Below are 20026 nucleotides of genomic sequence, written 5' to 3'. Positions count from 1 at the left end.
AATGTAATTCTGGACATTCCTTAAACGTTGTAGATAATCTATTTATATAATTTTGAAGCATTATTATCCTTTATATTTATTTTAAACATTTGATGACTACATAAAGTATTTTTATTACATAAAATAGTATTCTTTTAAACCTCTCGCTCTAATGTTTTAGAATATAGTCATATTTCAGTACACGAATGTGCAGTGGTGTTAAGATTTTTTACATTTATTAATTTTTAAACGCATTTATAAAACCATTAGTATAATTTATTACGAGATAATTTTAGTAAAATATTTACGATAAAAATTATATTGATAATCTCTGTGATCCCAAATTTGACAAGAATTAGGCATTTTATTATTCAAAAAATCGGCAAGATTAACACATTTGAAGATAATTCTAAAGATACTAATTATAAGCAATGTCTTTGACCATTCAAGTTTGATAAACATCCTAGGAATATTGATTGCTTTATAATAATTATTGACCTAAGAATAAGGTAGTGTTTTTTTGAAATACGCCATTTCTTTTGGCATTCCCCAGTGGTTAAGCTACAACATATGGCCGTAGCCATAAATTGACAAACTATAATTAAAGTAGGGAGTAAAATTATGTTAACGCGCGTGTTTGAACATGTACCTAACCGAATTTTTTTTTTTTTTTTTTTTAACCGGTACATGTTCAAACACGCGCGTCAATATCATTTTACTCCCTACTTCAATTATAGTTTGTCAATTTATGGCTACGGCCGTATGTTGTAGCTTAACCACTGGGGAATGACAAAAGATATGGCGTATTTCAAAAAAACACTACCTTATTCTTAGGTCAATAATTATTATAAAGCAATCATCATTCGTAAGATGTTTATCACACTTGAATGGTCAAAGACATAGCTTATAATAAATATCTTTAGAATTAAGATTTTTTAGTTTTATTAATTTTTAAATGCATTTATAAAACCATTAGTAAAATTAATGTTAACATTATCTAGTGAAATATTTACCTATGAATAAGGTAGTATTTTTTTGAAATACGCCATTTCTATTATCATTTCCCAGTGGTTAAGCTACAACATACGGCCGTAGCCATTAATTGATAAACGATAAATTAAGTATGGAGTAAGATCATGTTAACGCGCGTGTTTAAACATGTACCTAACCAAAAAAATTTTTTTTAATACCACATAATAGAATATTTCCGGTAAAAACAGTTTTTACTCCTGAATAATTAAAATTTTGAGGTTTACACTAATTGGCCGAAACACCATCGATATTATTTATATGTACGTACATAAAAATACATAGTTTTTGATTTAAATTAAATTTAGCATAGAGGAATACAGGCGGACCTCGACTTACGAACGTTCGACTTTCGCACAATTCGCTATTTCGCACATTTCAAAAAAAATCGTTTTTTTAAACGTCGCGCTGGCCGTGGGGTTAAGATATCCCCTTATCGCTCGCTCGCAAGCAAGTGCATTTCTTGCGTCACTTGCATCCTGCTCGCACCCGTCACTTTGCTTGTGAGCTAGCTAGGATAGGTTTAGTCTTGCGACTCTTGCGCAGGAGCGCGTGCGGGCGTGTCATGTTGTGCGTTTTGCTAATTTTCTTCATTTGAAATATTTCACCCTAAAAATTTATAAACATGAGTGAGAAACGGAAAAACTGCAGTGTTGATACGAACAAAAAGAAATCAAGGTCTTATAAACTTCACATGACGTTCTGATTGCGGTGAATCTTTTGCTTCAATCGGACGTTCGTATGATACAAACAGGTCTACTACGATATGTTCAATTTTGAAAAATAAAATTAAGGAATACGTTCAAAATTGTGGAAATATATTATCTTTAAAGGTTGTTTCCAAAAGACACGGCATAGTTATGGATGAAATGGAAAAATATTTGTCATGGATTGATGACCAACATCAAAAAAATGTCCCTCTGAATATTTCAATTATTCAAGCGAAGGCTCTTAGTTTGTACAAAGATTGGAAGGCTAGAAAATGAAGATTCTAACACGATTTCTCAAGCAAGTAACGGTTGGTTTATATTAAATTCACTGGAGAATCGGCTGATGCGGATAAAGATGCTGCAAAAGAATTTATTTCCTCATTATCCAAAATTATTGAAGATGGAGAATATTCCTCTAGCCAAATATTTAATGTAGAAGACACAGGTTTATTTTGGAAAAAAATCTAAGGAAGAATCAGTTGCCCCAGGGCATAAAACTTCTAAAAACCGATTGACATTGCTTCTTGGTGGAAACTTGGCTGGTGATTTAAAATTGATGCCAATGTTAATTTATCAACCAGAAAATCCCAGAGCATTGAAAAAAGCCTGGGTTTACTGCGTTAATATTAAGGGGGGACATGCTCGTCGAAGGTCAAAATTGAGTTTTTATTGTTTTTTCAAACCATGATCCTGGACACTCCCGTTGTAGATAATCTATTTATATAGTTTTGAAGCCTTATTGTCCTTTATAGTTATTTGAAACATTTGATGACTGCATAAAGTATTTTTGTTACATAAAATAGTATTCTTTTAAACCTCTCGCTCTAATGTTTTAGAATATAGTCATATTTCGGTACATAACTGTGCAGTGGTGTTAAGATTTTTTACATTTATTAATTTTTAGACGCATTTATAAAACCATTAGTATAATTTATTACGATATAATTTTTGTAAAATATTCACGATAAAAAATATATTGATAATCTCTGTGATCCCAAATTTGACAAGAATTAGGCATTTTATTATTCAAAAAATGGGCAAGATTAACACATTTGAAGATAATTCTAAAGATACTAATTATAAGCTATGTCTTTGACCATTCAAGTGTGATAAAGATCTTATGAATAATAATAATAATAATTATTGACCTAAGAATAAGGTAGTGTTTTTTTGAAATACGCCATTTCTTTTGTCATTCCCCAGCGGTTAAGCTACAACATACGGCCGTAGCCATAAATTGACAGACTATAATTGAAGTAGGGAGTAAAATGATATTGATGCGCGTGTTTGAACATGTACCGTTTAAAAAAATAAATAAAAAAAAATTCGGTTAGGTACATGTTCAAACACGCGCGTTAACATAATTTTACTACCTACTTTAATTATAGTTTGTCAATTCATGGCTACGGCCGTATGTTGTAGCTTAACCACCGGGGAATGACAAAAGAAATGGCGTATTTCAAAAAAACGCTACTTTATTCTTAGGTGAATAATTATTATTCATAAGATCTTTATCACACTTGAATGGTCAAAGACAAAGCTTATAATAAGTATCTTTAGAATCATCTTCAAATGTGTTAATCTTGCCGATTTTTTGAATAATAAAATGCCTAATTCTTGTCAAATTTGGGATCACAGAGATTATCAATATATTTTTTTATCTTGAATATTTTACAAAAATTATCTCGTAATAAATTATACTAATGGTTTTATAAATGCGTCTAAAAATTAATAAACGCAAAAAATCTTAACACCACTGCACAGTTATGTACCAAAATATGACTATATTCTAAAACATTAGAGCGAGAGGTTTAAAAGAATACTATTTTATGTAACAAAAATACTTTATGCAGTCATCAAATGTTTAAAATAACTATAAAGGATAATAAGGCTTCAAAATTATATAAATAGATTATCTACAACGTTTAAGGAGTGTCCAGGATCATGGTTTGAAAATACAATAAAAACTCAATTTTGACCTTCGACGAGCATGTCCCCCCTTAAAAGATTGGTTCACTTTACATTTCGTGCCAGCAGTTAAGCAATATTGTAAAGTTAATGATTTACCATTTAAAATATTTTATTTAAAATAAGAAAAAGAAGAGTGGCAGGAACAGGTATGTGGAACAGAAAAATAATTTTATTTAATATGCCGCTTTTTTTAAGAATGAAATCTTTTTTGTCCACTGTATTCCAGAAGTCCTTATCTGATATTAAGGATTGTAGCATAATATCATTCTGAAGGCCCAAAATTTCTAGCTCCAGTTCTTCTGCCTTCCTTGAACAAGCTCTGCAATGTATGGAGCTGTTTCCATTATATTTATTTGGCAAGTAAAAGGATAAGATCATTGGTTTGATGATAGTAATCTGCTGAAATCTCTTTTCAAACTGTTCTTGAAGCACTTGAAGGTACTCAACTAATAATAACACGTTGAATTCACTGTTACCTGCTTTAGCAAAGTAGCCAGACAATTTATGCAGACAAATGAGTTCGAATTAAATATCCAATCCATATAAACCAGTTAACAGGTTCTATGCCGGACGTATTAGTATGGCCGTATACGGAAGGCCACAATTGAAGGGGTTATTGCAAGACAATGATATGCCACAGAAACATAGTTTGGAGATATGAGCAATTTAATGTTCTTGTTCGTTCATTATTGTGACAGGAAAAATTACTATCATTAAAATGTTCGATATATCTCACATCTAATTATTCTGTTTGGAGCAGAAGGGGTGGATGACTACCCAATATCAATTTTGACTGGCATGACATATCATATTATTGTTATAACCATTTTTATAGCAAAATTTGAATTTCTAAGAACTACACATTGATCATAGTTATTGAGACATCTGTGTATTTTTTTTTTAAAGTGTCTTAAGTAAAACATGAGTGTATGCCCTGGGAATTGGTTTTATTCAAAATCAACAAATTCATAATTATGTGGCATATCATTGTCTTGCGATAACCCCTTCAATTTTCTTTGGAAAAATAAACCTTAGTAAATACACTTTTTTCGGAATTATATTAATACTATATCATATTATAGACTTACCAAATTAATACATGATAATGTATGGGAAGTAATACTACAATAGGCTACTTTAATCTTAAAACCATATAAAAATATAACGAATTGAAAAAAATTAATTGTTGTCTACCGTGTGGTATGTCTCAAAACAAGGTTTAGCGCGGAGCGCAACTTTGCACTCAAACCTTGATTCTCTTCGCAGTTTCTTGGATAAACACACCACACATCTTGCCATTGTTTTGACTTTTTTTGCACTTGGAGGTGATTTTGCTATAAAATGCCTCTCAGTGAGACGCGGTGGCAATTCTGAATGTCTTTTCCTAACTGCAGATTTGGAAGGCACAACATGTTTGTATTCATTAATCAATTGTCGAATGACTTCTAATTGAAATTGTGCAAACGGTACACGTTTTCCTGTTTTTTGACAAAACAGTTCAGGTAACCCCCCCCCCGTTCATCTCGGGGATACGCTCTGGACATGGTCGCGATAAGCGAAATTTTGCGATCAACGGGCGATTCCCTCGTCTCTCTACATTTATTATGCAAAATTTGCGATTATATATTGTCAAGTAATGTATTACAGCCACGTTTTGGAGCACTCATTCACTTGTAATCTTCGTCGTTTTCTTCAACAACTCCATGCATTGATTGTGAAGAGAAAGGGCCTTTTCAATGGTTTGAACACATAACTTTCGCACACGTACAGGTTCGGAAACGTAATTTTCTAGGCAAGTATGGCAGTCCATTTCCAGCGGCTCTTCATTCAAGGGTTCGCCGTGTGATTTTAACAAAGCCTGAATATCATCTACATCATGGGTGGCCAACCTGCGGCCCACTGGGTGTCAACTTGTGGCCCGCGGAGCAGTGAGAACATAAAAATAATATTAACCTTTTAACAGCCCAGCTGAAAGTACTAGGTATACTCCCCAGGGCCCAGGAATTAATTATATTATAAAAAAATTAAAAGAATAGTGAAAAGTCCAATATAATGCACTTACATATATGAGACCTCAATTGAAGTTCGGCGAAAAAGTTTTTCATACACAATTTCGTGAAAATGTCTGAAAATTTTCAGGTATGGTAGGGTTGTCACAACACTGCACTTACAAGAATTAGTTGATTTTTTTTTTTTTTTTAATATAAGTATTTTGAAAAATAAATTTTATAGTATTTTTGTAAAATGTCACCATAAATACTTATAGCACTAAGAAGTATACTAAACACATTAAAATCACTAAAAACTTTCTTGTGTATGGAAAATTTCGAAGCACGGTTCAAAACACAGAGCAATGTCGCACTGCTTGCACAAATACCTAGTTTCTTTCCGTCTTTTCTGATTTTTTGTATTGGCACATACATAACATCTTCTTGCCGCATTAATTTTATTGTTAGTAGGTGGTATTTTACCCAAAAAATGTCTTTCTCTTAGCCTAGGGGGTAAGGGTGCTTTTCGCTTCAAAAGAGTTTTTGGTTCTAACTTATGTTTTTCGATCAGTTGTCCGATGACTTTCAATTGAAATTCACCCAGCGGTTGTTTTTTTCCAGTTTTTTGTTGGAACAATACATGGGCATTCAGCAGAGATAAATCTATCAAATGGAAAAAAAGTTTTTTGTACCATTTGACAGTTTTTCTTGTCGAATTTACAGAAGAAATTATCATATCACTACGATCCACAGCACCCATGTTTTTATTGTAATCAACAATGCATTCCGGCTTGGAAATCGGAATTTTAGTCTTATAGTCTACTTTTCCAGTAGGTTTGAAAGTATTGTTGTGAATTGTGGACAACATTGTAACATCCTTTTTATCCTTCCACGCCAAAGCCATAATTTCGTCAGTATGGAATGTATCGGTTTCCCCTTTTTTCAATTTCTTAGTAAATTTGGGCATCCCAATTCTGTTTCTCCTTACGGTTCCACAGGCATTCGTCCGGTGATCATAAAGATACTTGAATAACGTTGGGCTGCTGTACCAGTTGTCAATGTACAATGTATGCCCTAGTTCCAAGTATGGTCCAAGCATCGTTACCACCACGTTGCCCGATATACCGATGTAATTATTTTTCTCAATTTCAGTTTGTTTTCCGGTTTAAATGATTACATCTAAGACAAAACCAGTTTTGCAATCAGCCATTACAAAATTTTTTATTCCGAAACGACTAGCCTTCGTCCTGATGAATTGGCGGAATAAAAGTCTGCCTTTGAAAAGGAGAAGACTCTCATCAATACATATGTTCTGATATGGACACATGTACTGCTTGAAAGAAATTTTCAGTTCCTTCAGGACCTGTCTAATTTTTTATAGTCGATCTCCGGGAACCTGCGTTTCATTGTCACAAAAATGCAACATTCGATGCATCAGTTCGAAACGATTCCTGGACATGGTTTCGGAATATAACAAACATGGTGAAAATAACAATCTGTGGATAGACCAGTGTTAAGATATTTTATTCCGTGAATTCCTTGACATTAGCATACACAGCCCCAAAAATGTGTACATATCATCAATTGTGCAGTCTACCCATCGCCGTAGACGATCACTCAAAACTGTGATATTTTTTGTGGCAAATACAAATTGTCTGTTGGTCTCTCGGACTAACATTTCAACAAAAGAAATATCGATGAAACATTTGAAATAGTCCATTTCGAGTGCATCCGAAGTCAAATTATCAGCTTTGCATCCCGAAACGTTAGCATCGAAGGAAAATGCGCGTGGCTCAAACATATCCGATTTCCACTCAAATGTCGGTCTTTCAGTGGATTCCGGTGTGATAATTTCACTTTCATCGACTTCCAAAGTTTCCTCAAGTTCGACATCAGATTCAGATTCAACTGTTTCGATAAGGTTATCGATTTCACCAACTTCGTCGATCTCATCCATTTTGAATAATAAAATTTGTAAAACTAAACTCGTAAATAAAACACTTTGTATACGCAAATCGAATCCGAAATACAAATAAAAAATAGTCACAACACTTAGTTCTTTGTCAATTTCTATCTAAAAACATCGAAAATATTTCTTTTCATTCAAGTTTAGTAGGTAAAATCTAAAACAAAACTCGTAAATATAACACTTTTTTATACGCAAATTGTATATGAAATATAAATAAAAACACTTGGTCACTCAATAGAAATTAAATTTCAATGTAAAAACATTGAAAACATTCCAATTATAACGCAAATCTGAATAAGAAAGCATTCCGAATTAGCATCCCGACTAAATGATATTCCGGCGACAACTGACTCATCACTATCGAATCATACCAACTGCCTATTGTACAAGATATCCCAGTGTGCAGGGGAATTTTGAGCTAACCCTGATTTGGCCTCTCGGGAAATTCCCTTATTCTCGCGATGTATGCGCCGTACAAATGTTTTTTGCTTGCAAGGTCTGATCAGAAATGTAGTTACACGTTTTAAAATTAAATAAATAAATATTTGACTCATACAAGCGCGTAGAACGGCTCGGCGTATATCGTACGGTACGGGCGCCTGAATCACCGCCGTGCATGACGTGAACGTTACGTTACGGGCAGCTATCAGGTTAAATGCTGCCGCTAGATGTGCTAATTTTGTAAATTGAGATTCGATTTTGGCTCGCTCGAATTTGAATTCGCGTGCGAACACGCACATACCCCTTTTTTCATTTTTTCATTTCTCCAACGCCATCTCATCTTATGTCAGAAAGTTATATCACTGATGGCATTTTATTTATTTTCGATATAGTTGGCCACCTAAAATGATGTTAATAGTAATAGCAATTAATTAATGACATGTATAATATTATTTCCGCATTCCCGACGAAAGTTGGGCTTTGGGAACAACAGTCAAGGACAAAAATCTTCATCACTTTCCTACATTGTTATTGCAACCAGACGTGACACAGGGAGTGGCGGATAAATACGTTTCGTTGATATCCGACTTGAACCTTAAATTCGATAACCGATTTCAAGATTTTGAAAAGCACCTTGTGCTTTTTGCTGCATTTGCCAAGCCATTCCCCGTATAGGTGAATTTATAACCGGGAAATTTACAAATAGAACATTGTGAAATATGGTGCGATGAACAGTTAAAGGAGAAATTCCATCAGGTTGGTTTGGAAGAGTTTTACAAAACATATTTGGACAAGGAGACATATCCTGCATTTTACAAACATGCTCTAATGATGACTTCACTATTTAGAAACACTTACACGTGTGAAAAGCTTTTTTAGTCGGATGAAGCATATCAAATCCCGATTGAGAACAGGAATCACTGATGTGCATTTGGAAAACTGTTTGTGTGTAGGAATAACCTCACTCGGTATCGATATTGATGCACTTAGTTCTGCCACACAAAATCAAACCTCTCACTAAAATTTATTATTTGGTATTTTGTTTATTTTTTATTCATTAAAAAAAGTCTAATCTAATAAATATGTTTGATTCTCATTTATGTTTTATTTTATTAATATATATAATATATATTTCTTTTTTGTTTTGTATAATAAAAAAAATCGGTTGTGTGGTCAGGTAGGAAATCTCATTTTTAGAATCTGGCCCGGCTGCTGAAAAGGTTGGCCACCCATGATCTACATCAACACCTTCGATGCCTCCGGATATGGCTATAAGACTAATCTCTTCGATGGTATTTTGAATATCGATTTCATAATTGCAGTGAACTTCAACAATTTCACTGAACAACCTTTTCCAAACACCCTGCATACAGGACTGGGTGACTTATTCCACGCTTCGTCAATGTTTCTGATAGCTTTCATAATACATATTAAATTGTTTCCACCAAACCTGCATGGCATCTCTATCACCTCCATCAGTTTCTTCGATGAGTTGAGAGAAGAAGAGTTGGAGTTGGACAATCCTTGGATGCTTTAAACCCAGAAGCAGTCTTCTTCTTTATGGAAATAAACGTACGTGTACGGGCATTCGTTTCCAATAGAGTCCCGTCTCATCCACATTAAAAATTAAATTTGGCGGATAATTTCCCCTTTCCACAATTTCCAGTTTTAAAAAATCTGCACTCGCCAGGGTCGCGATGAACGTAACATAACAGACCTGTATGTGGCTGTTCAACAGTGAGAGGTCCATTAGATGGAAGAACATTTTTTGTACCACCTCATTGTTTTGCGCGTCGACTGTAGACTTTACAGAACCATATCTGATCTGTCAACGGCACCCATATTTTTATTATAATCTTGGACACAATCCGGTTTTATTATCGATTCATTCCGATATGTTGTTTTACCTGTATCGGTTAGTAGGGCAGGATGAAGAGTCGTCAGCATGGACACTTCCCTTCTATCCTTCTAAATTTGTGCCGAAATAGTGTCTGTGTGGTACGCTTTCATTTCTCCTTACAGTACCGCAAGCATTCGTTTTCCGGTCATGTAGTTTTTGGAACAAAATTGGGCTAGTATACTAATTGTCGACATACAAGGTATATCCCCTGTCCAAATATGGTTCCATGAGAGTAAAGACTACATCTAAAACTGAAGTACCCATGTGCGTGTGTGTTACATATATGGTGGTTTTCCGGTGTACATAATAAAATTCAGTAATATCCCGTGGCACAGTCACATATCACAAAAAATTGGATGCCAAAAACGGCTTGCTTTTGATGCAATATACTGGTGGAATGACAAATTGCCTTTGAAAAGCAGCAAACTTTCATCGATGCACACATTCATGTAAGGATACATGCACTCCGCAAACTTTTTTTTGAAATAGTCCACAAGGAATCTAATTTTGAAAATCTTGTTCCCGCTTATTTGCTCCGTATTCTCGCAAAAGTGGAGCATGTGAAGAATGATTTGAAATCTATTGCGGGACATCGTATCTGAGTAAATCGGAGAAAATACTGAAATATCTGTAGACCAGTGGTCTTGTATTATATTTCTCGAATTAGATATTGCCAAAAATAGGTACAATTCTCCTACTGTTACGTCTACCCATTGTTTCAATCTCCAACTCAACTCATCACAGTGATTTTGACGTATTGGTATTGTTTATTGTTTTCAATGGTAATGAAATCCATGAGCGTGCTGGTTATGAACAGCTTGAAAACCTCTGATTCTCTGCTATTAACATTGTCTACGTCCGCTCCTGAGCTATCAAATGAATTTATTTTGGGGATAAAATCCTCGGTTTCCATTCGAAAACTGGAACAGATTCATCAGCCAGTACTGATTCATCAATTTGCCCAGCTTCATATGCACTAGGAATCAAAACATCTTGTTCCTCTTCATCAAAATCGTCATCAAAATCTCTCATCCGATTCAACAGTTAGATTAGAACATCAAATCTTCGATTAGTTCGGCATTTTCTGATATACTTTGTGTTCCTTCCATTTTGATTAAGAAGAAGATCAAAAGGTTTATATGTAAAAAAGTTAAAGTATCCCATAAACTTATTATAGAAAGATATAATACAAAAAAAGTCAAATAAGTTAACACTATGCGAATAAAATAAGTCCTGACACTAATATCTTATAAAATAAACAATTACCGATACACAACACAGATTATGAAGGTTTAAAAAATTACGAAATCGTACCCGTAAATTACGAAAAAAACAAGTCAAATAAAAAATAAAAGTCTAAAAGTAATTATTATAAAACTGTCATAAAAGAAATGATGTATAAAGTGAAAATATTTCAGTCGCGAAACCAAATTAGATACTTCAAACACGACTACAAATATTAAACTGGTATGTATTCCAAAATGTGTCACTCCTATTGAGTAGTTTATATTCAGGAATCACAGTATTCCCCGTTTCTCATATGCATGTCGCGAAACCAAATTAGATACTTCAAACACGACTACAAATATTAAACTGGTATGTATTCCAAAATGTGTCACTCCTATTGAGTAGTTTATATTCAGGAATCACAGTATTCCCCGTTTCTCATATGCATAAGCGAACCATAATTTTGTATGCATCTACCATAAGTAAACGGGAATCTCGGCGTATGATTTGATGAATATCTCACCAGTGGCATAACCCTGTGCTTTAGCGACTTGTTTTGGTTACCCAAGAATCCTTTTTTTAAATCGTAATATTACACCATGACTAAGAGATGTCGCTGTGTGAGTAATATGTTTGAATTATTCAAAACACCTACCTTGGCTGATATATTACATTTTAAGTGGAGGGTCATTGAATGCGCGTTTTGCACGGCCGGCCCTTCGTTCTCAGAATAGAAGAGCGTACTAAGACCTACCGATGACTACCAAAAAAATCTAGAAACTCACCAAAATAAAATTGAGGTTTAAAAAAATTTGTCACAGTCGAATAGTGGCGGGGACGCACACAAATCAGTCAGCGAATGCAGTTGTGCCTATGGGCATGGGGTTGGGAACCCCTGCTCTATATATTTAGCAGCCTTCCAGGACGGACCTGATTTCCTAGGCTTGAAGAACAGGCAAGACAGGTTGAGGTTCTCTTCTGGTATCCGCAGCACGTGGCCGAGCCAGGTCCAACGCCTCTTTACTCTCAGCATGAAAGAGGCACATTCAGTATCCGCCGCAAACATCTGTTCTTGAAACTCAGTAGATGATTGCACTGTCAGAATGCAAACATCGAATAGGCAGCATCTGGCATAACCGAGTACAGTCAAGAGTCTCAGACACCGCATCAGGTTGAATGTTGCTCCAGCCGTTCCCATTCGGATAGCGAGCTCTCTTTGCAAAATGCCATTTCCCGTGATGTGTGTACCCAGGTATACGTAGTTGTTTACGCTCTTGATGTTTTGTCCGTCGCTAATCAGAGGGAAATCTTTGTCAGGACACTTGCTCATTACAGCGTCATCGGCGTATTCCAGGTCGCATAGCAGAGGATGATGAAGAGAAACAGAGCTAGGGCACAATCCTGTCTGATTCCGGTCGTGACCCCAAACCATTCCGTGTCAGTCTCACCATTCTCATGCAGGTATTTGATTATGGCAATGATCTTGGAAGGGATTCCGTATGGTCCCAGTATCCTCCAGAGGTGCAGACTGTTGAAAGCTTTCTCATAATCCACAAAGCAGTAGGCCAACGGACTGTCATTGCTCTGCAGGAAAAGACATCAAATGTTGTGGATTTGATCAGGTAGAAATCCAGGTAGAAACTCGTGCTGGTTTTTCCTGAGGACGTGCATTATCAGGTCCCTTATTCTCATCAAGAGGATGTTTGCCAAAATCTTTCCCGGAACGCTGAGTAGTGTAATGCCTCAGTAATTGTCGCAGCTAAGAGGGTTACCTTGTGAAGATTGTTGATTGAGTGATGATTTCACCATTTCACCACTCAGTCCCTTGGACATGGTGTGTAAAACGCCCACCTCCACACCCGTTATGTATATGCATCCCCCGGGATTAGACAGGTCCCCCGGGATCTGTCTGAGCCGAAGCTTAGACAGAATTAATGGCCACCATGCGGTGTCGAAGGTACCGGCTATGTCCAAAAAGAAGCCTGCCACAATGACTCCTTCTGAGTCCTCAAGAAATTTCTGTGCAAATCTGTTGGCGTCCTCAGTAGACTATGCCTATCCGAGATAGGGTAGATTTTCTCAAGGTGGTCCTCCACCCTTCTGCTGATTAGCCGCTCCAATATCTTACCCAGCACTGGCAGGAGAGTGATTGGACGGTATGCTTTTGGGTCATGAGGTGGTCGTGTGCTCATCTTAGGTATAATCCTTAGGAGACCCTTCTTACAACAGTCCGGGAAGATGCCCCTGCTCATTCAGTTAGCATACAGCCTGACAATCTCATGGGGCGCTCGACGCCATGCCCTTCTGGCAATCACATTACTGATCCCATCAGGTCTGAGGGCTTTGCCTGCCCTGAGGCCATCAAAAATTAATCCCACCTCCGACTGGGTAGGCTCAGGAGAATGCTGTCTCCAACGGCAAGATTGCAGATAGTCTAAGTTGACAGGTTCTGTCATCCTCATGTGCCGTAGGTATGTCCTGTAGAATTAGAGCAGCAGTAGACTGCGCCCTCTTGATGGCAAGCGTCGCACTCTCCTGAGACTCAGAGAGAATGCTCAAAGCCACGGGACTGATCTCCTCGCAAGATGCTGAGGCTGAACCAGCCCTTGACTTAACACCCTTGTCCTTAGAAGTGGAAGTGCTTTGCTTGTCCTTCTCTTCCTTTTTCTTTATCAGGCCTTTTATCCTTGGCTTCGTCGCTTCGCCCGGTATTTTGTTTTGAATGCAGACATTGATGACATTGACATTGTTGGCTAGTATAGCACATGCACTGAGCCACTGATGATTTTTGTAATTATGTGCGATATTTGGGAAAACTTTGTGAATCAATTCGTCTGTGGTTGCTGTGATTTTACAGAAGTTTGTTGGAAATGTGATACATTGTGTGGATTCATCGATTGCCATTTTCTCATTCCAATATCCAACAATTGTTTTGCGAAACGTTCAGCGGATACATCATGTTGTAGTTGTACACGCATATTGATTTTCAAATTCAATTTCTGTACATGTGGCCATAAAACTGATTTGAGACATGCATTCAGTTCATCAGCGGCTGTTGAACGTGGTATAACTGGTAGAGTTTGTCGAAAATCACCAGACAATAAAATGAGTGCGCCTCCGAAGAGCTGTTCATTTCCTCTCAAATCTTTTAGTGTACGATGAAGCGCTTCTAATGATTTTTTGTGTGCCATAGTACATTCATTCCAATCATCCCATACAATGAGTTGACATGATTGGTGTACTTTACACATTCCAGAATTTTTGTTGATATTGCATATCGGTGTCTCAGTTATTTGCATATTCAACGGCTATTTCAGTACTGAATGTGCTATTCGGTCACCACCCATAAGAGTTGCCGCAATTCTAGATGATGCAATTGCCAGTGCAATGTTTTTTTGTGATTGAATGGTTGCCAAAATAAGTGAAATGAGAAAAGTTTTGCTGTGCCTCCGGGCGCATCTAGGAAATACAATCCGCCGCTTTGGCTTGTAATTGCATGCATAATTCTATCATAAGCTATCCGTTGTTCGGGAATCAATTTCGGAAGATTCATTTGAACAAATGCACCCAATTCGTTAAAGTCAAAATGTTTCTCGTTGCAAATCACGATCGGAAAGGTCGTTAGCAGATCGATTCGGCGCAGCCATTCCCAATTATTGTACCAGTGTTTTGCTAGATATTGCCAAACATTGTCCTCAATCGAAACCAATGTCTCATTATACACGTTTGGTGACAATTGAATGTCCGGGTTTCGATCCGTTACACGCAGACGATGTAGGATTTCTTCACTCATGTAGTCTTTGTATTTTTCCCAAAGATCTTTTGGATTAGATGGGAAGCACGTTGTCAATATTATGATTGCGAATAACGTGCGTATTTGCTGTGTGGTTGAGCATTATTCGTCGCATCAGCGAGTGAAGTGTCCCAATGTGCATTGTTTCCCAGAAGATTTAATTCTTGGCAAGCTTCACGATACGAGGCACATACTTGACCGTTTAGTGTTTTTAATTCTTGGAGGGATGTCGATTCACGTATGATTAATATGATTATTGTCATTGTGTGATTGATTAATAGTAATCGCAAGTAAAAGCGTTCTGCATTGTTTGGGTGAACAGCGTAGAGAAGGTCTAACGCGTCAGTCGAATATAAATTGAGATGTCCTTCAACTGCTTTACCTTGTTTGCGACGTTGAAACTTGTTCGCTGATGCATTCCATGTGTAGTATGTTGGCAGAGTAGAGTAGGGTCTTTGCAAACATATCATCCCCGCACAATGAGAAAAATGCAGTGTTAACGTAGGCGGTGGTGACGATGATCTTGCACGTGCATTTTCTGTTGTGAAGTACACGCGCTGTCCATTTTCAACATGCAATGCCAATTGAACAACTGTTGGATGTTGTTCATGGATTGGAAATGATAAAATGCGCCATACTGCTTCATTGCTACTAATGTAGTGTCCCAGTTGATATTGGTAGATTTCATCGATGGATGCAGTTGCATTTCCCTCTAAAAACTGCCATTTCTTTGTTGACATATTTGCAAATGCACTTTATTGATTTCACCGAATTACAATACTCTACGTTGATGTGTGCATTGTACGTTTTCGAGAGTAATGGTGAATACGGTACAACCCAACGATTATCAACTTCAACATCATTGTTTCGTACTTTTAAAGTGATAGATTTGCCGCCATCTTCAGTTGATCATCGACGATAGAGCGGATATCCGTCATCGTGGGTATCGTTTCGTGCATTTCCCATCAGACATGCATGGTGAATTGTTGTTCAGTAAGCCACATGGACCATGAACCATGTTTTTGGTGACGACTTCAAATAAGTCTTGATCAATGACGACATCTGGTATTTCTGTTGTGATGACTTGATCAATTTGATCTGGTGTGACATTTTCGATCAACCAAATCAAAATGTGTGCATGTGGCAATCCTCTTTTTTGCCATTCAATGGAATACATCCAACAGCGTGTCTCTCTGAAAACATGATGCCTGATAATGAAATCCATTAGAGATTTCAATTTTTGTTTGAACACACGCGTGGAAATATGACGATTGGATGATGATTGTCCAGTTAACAAAAGTTCTCCCACGTAGGATTGCATGTGAATGTAATAAAAAAATCTAGGCGGCCATATGCGCGAACATATGTCATTGCATCTTGTGCGTATTCATGCATGTGCCGTGGACTAGGTACCTGTAAATACGGCCGGTAGTATGACCATTTTACCCAATTCATTGGGATTCACATTGCCATCATTAACTGCATCACGTAAATGAATGTACTCTTCGGAACGCAACTTGGTTTGATCTAATCGAATGTAGAGGAGTCGTTCGGTTTCGATTTTTGCATACATATCGACAATGTATTGATGGAACAATTGTCGACATTTCAAGATATGATTTTCAGCGTTTTCACGAAAATTCATAGCACTGACTTTCTTATTCGTTTCCTCATCTGTTTGTGGATTTCTCAATTTGATATTGAAATGATATACATCTTCACCTTGCCAAAATAAAATTGCATATTGCAATCCGTCGTATGTTTACGAGTTTCTGAGACTCGCTGAACATTACCATTTCGGCGATGAAGCATTAATTATATCACGCTAGTTAAATTCTTCGCCAATTATAATGATCGCCATTTCATCAATTGTTGGTGCACTGTACCTACTGTCTTTCGTGTTGGCCGACAGGTGTTTTGTTTGCTCTAACTACAACTTTGTAGTCATCACCTGGCATTAGTTCAAGGGCAGTTCTGAACAATTCAATTAATTCATTATGTTGATCTAATAAAGTTTGTAATGCAGCGATAATTTCTCGTTTAGTGCCCGTATTGAATTGACAGCGTTGATCAATTTGTTGATCAGTGTTTCCCATGAAATAAATTTGAAGAAATTTGTGATCTGCGTTCGTCAGTGGTAATAGTGATCTTGCACGGTGATAAATTTGCCCTTGCACTTTAAATGTTAGCATGTAATTTTCATGCACGATATTTGTTGCATGATATTTGTCATTTGGAAACATGAAATGTATTTACGTATGTTTACCAAGAAATGTTTCGATTGGCTTGTGACACCTGATACCAACGTTGATAATGGTTCGGGTGGTGAATGTAATTCTGGTAATTTCACTTTTCCACCTGCGCAGCACATGCCTGGTGTTCCATGTTTAAATTTGAGGGTACTGCAATACACGCATACTTTATCCATTTTTCCAATAACTACACTTGGTTGTAGACTGTATTCATAATTAGCATCGTAATAGAATGCACCACATTTAACTCAGTGTTGACACCGGCCTTTCTCTGTCTAAGAGAATGGTGAAGGCCGTATCACTAACAGGCCAAGAAGCAGGGTGGAATAGAACCGCACGTTGTAGATTGGCAGGTGTTTATTATATGTTGAAATGCTGTAGGTATTAGTAATGGTGTTTTATGCAAGCTGCAGACACGGTGTGGCCGGCTGGAGATGATTGCGTTTTGGCGGGCTGCCAACGCGGTTTCGCTGGCTGGAGGCAATCGCGGCGTGACTTTCTCGTATTAGGTATTTTCGGCTTGGTTTGCTGTGAGATGCAGCATGGCTGGACGTAGGTAAGTGTGGCGTGGTTGGCTATAGGTGAGACGTCCGAGGCGAGAAGCAAAATGGCGCGCGAACAAAAAAGTGTGGCATACACGGCGTCACTCAGCGAATGTCCGCGTTTCTTGCTGCGGAGACATCCCTTCGGGGCGGCGGTCGGGACGAGAAGAGGGTAATGACGGCTTGGTTTTCTCGTGTCTAGCGAATCTCTCAGTTTTACCATCGGATTTCGGGGCGGCGCTATCTTGAGCAGCCGTTTTCGGCAGCTTCGCGTCTGTGTAAGTATGAATTTTGTGCGGGGAGCGCGAACGAATTCGAAAGTTAAGATTAGAGGGGAGGCAGGCTCCGCTCGGCCTAGAGTTGCGAGAACCGCGAAGGGTGGATGCAGGCTGCGGTGCATCAATTCGTTCCGGGTGGAAGAAGGCTGTTAATATTTTACGTTTGTTGAGTGGAAGTAGGCTGTGCAGGCTGTGGGCTCTGGGATAGTCGATTGTGTGGTCAATCTCTTTAAGGTGGTCTCCCGTGGGAGACCTTCATCTGGTATCAGTGTGCAGTGTTCGTCTAGATCAGGGGGGGGCAAACTGCGGCCCGCCGGGTATTTTTTTGCGGCCCGCCATCATTAATTGTACTTCTGATTACGAATAACTTTTTTATATATTTTTAAAAAAATATTGACAATAGATTAAAATTTGAAGAATTTGTTGTTTCGTAAATGTATTATCTCAGTAGGTACGTCTTCCTTGCGTCTCGTCTCACACTATGTAACCTCTATTTTCTACGTTGAACATCGTGATACATTTAAATACTTTTAACTCCGCGTTGCAAGGAAAAAAATATATGCCCTTGGTATGGTAAAAAGTTTGAATGGATTTCAATTAAAACTCAAGTTATTCCTTCGACAAATATCAAATAACAACATGGACCAATTTCCAACGTTGAAGTTGCTGAATATACCAGAATATAAATTTGAAGAATACGGTAAAATTATTACAGTTCTGAATGACGATTTTTCACAAAGATTTGGCGACTTCCGAAAAATTGAGACAAGTTTAGCAATAGTACGCGATTCATTTTCAATAGATATTGATAGTGTACCGACAGAGCTACAACTTGAGATTATTGATCTGCAGTGTGACACTGATTTAATAGAATTGCATCGTAGTGAAGAAATCTCCAAATTTTACATTGCCCTTAATTCAGACAAATTCGACCAACTTAAAGATTATGAAAGAAAAATGTTCATTATTTTTGGATCAATCTATATAGGTATGTGAACAAACATTTTCGATCTGAACCTCAATAAAAATTCTAGAAGTAGTTTTGAGAATATCAACTACAAAATTAACACCTGGATTTAAAAAAAATGTACAACAGTTTCATTCTTCTCATTAATGTGTAATGTTTATTTTCCGTGATAATAAATAGTGTATATCTAAAAATGGTATTTGACTTGCGGCCCGCCGCTCATTTTGAATTCTTGAATTTGGCCCTCCATCCAAAAAGTTTGCCCCCCTCTGGTCTAGATCGAGCAGTGCGTACTCGAACGGTTTCCAGTCTTTCTTCCCGTTGCTCGTCTGTTTCAGACGAATGAGCTTGAGCAGTGCATATTCGAACAGTTTCCAGTCTTGTTTCCCGTTGCTCATCTGTTTCAGATGAACGGGCTTGAGCAGTGTTTACTCGATTGGTTTCCAGTCTTATTTCCCATTGCTCGTTTGTGCTGTTTCTGAAGCTCGTGTTACCCTTTTCTTTCGTGCTTTAAGTGTAGACCGACCAACCGCTTGTCGTTTAGGTGGCATAATTGATTTGACAGCATAAATAATGCTTTCTCACGATTATTACAAATTCACTTGGAAAAAGAAAAGAAAATGCATGTGATATTTATTATCTAATGTTGACGGGCAATTGGAAGTTAACAATTAACACCACTTGTTATGACACTTTTACCTACTAAAATTTAGGCCGGTTAGCCATGTAAAATTACTCAGTTTTTGTTTATTTTAAAAACCCTGTTTAGGCGGTTTAGGCTTAACCCGGCTTAGAAGCTCTAACTAAATCAATGTGGTGCTGCCATCTCCCGTCAAAATGCGTACGTGTGAGATGCATTTTTTTTGCTTCCTGGCGGTATACTGATTATCGTCATCGTCTGATATTTTGGGACTTGGAAGGTGAACAAATAACACCGGAATGGTGGAAAATGGCGATTTTGATTAAGTTTACATTACTAT

General features: G+C 37.3%; 1 protein-coding gene across 4 annotated transcripts in view; it reads left to right on the top strand.

Moving 5' to 3' along the window:
* Alh (coiled coil domain containing protein Alhambra) overlaps window positions 1-20026 on the top strand; it is a 132190-nt gene that overhangs the window by 16807 nt on the left and 95357 nt on the right. The window lies entirely within an intron of this gene.

This window comes from Rhyacophila brunnea, unplaced genomic scaffold (genome assembly GCF_057557595.1).
Source record: "Rhyacophila brunnea isolate RB1 unplaced genomic scaffold, BYU_Rbru_1.0 scaffold_1, whole genome shotgun sequence".
NCBI lineage: Eukaryota > Metazoa > Arthropoda > Insecta > Trichoptera > Rhyacophilidae > Rhyacophila > Rhyacophila brunnea.
Note: the sequence above shows the minus strand (reverse complement) of the source record. Positions and strands in the feature narration are given on the sequence as shown.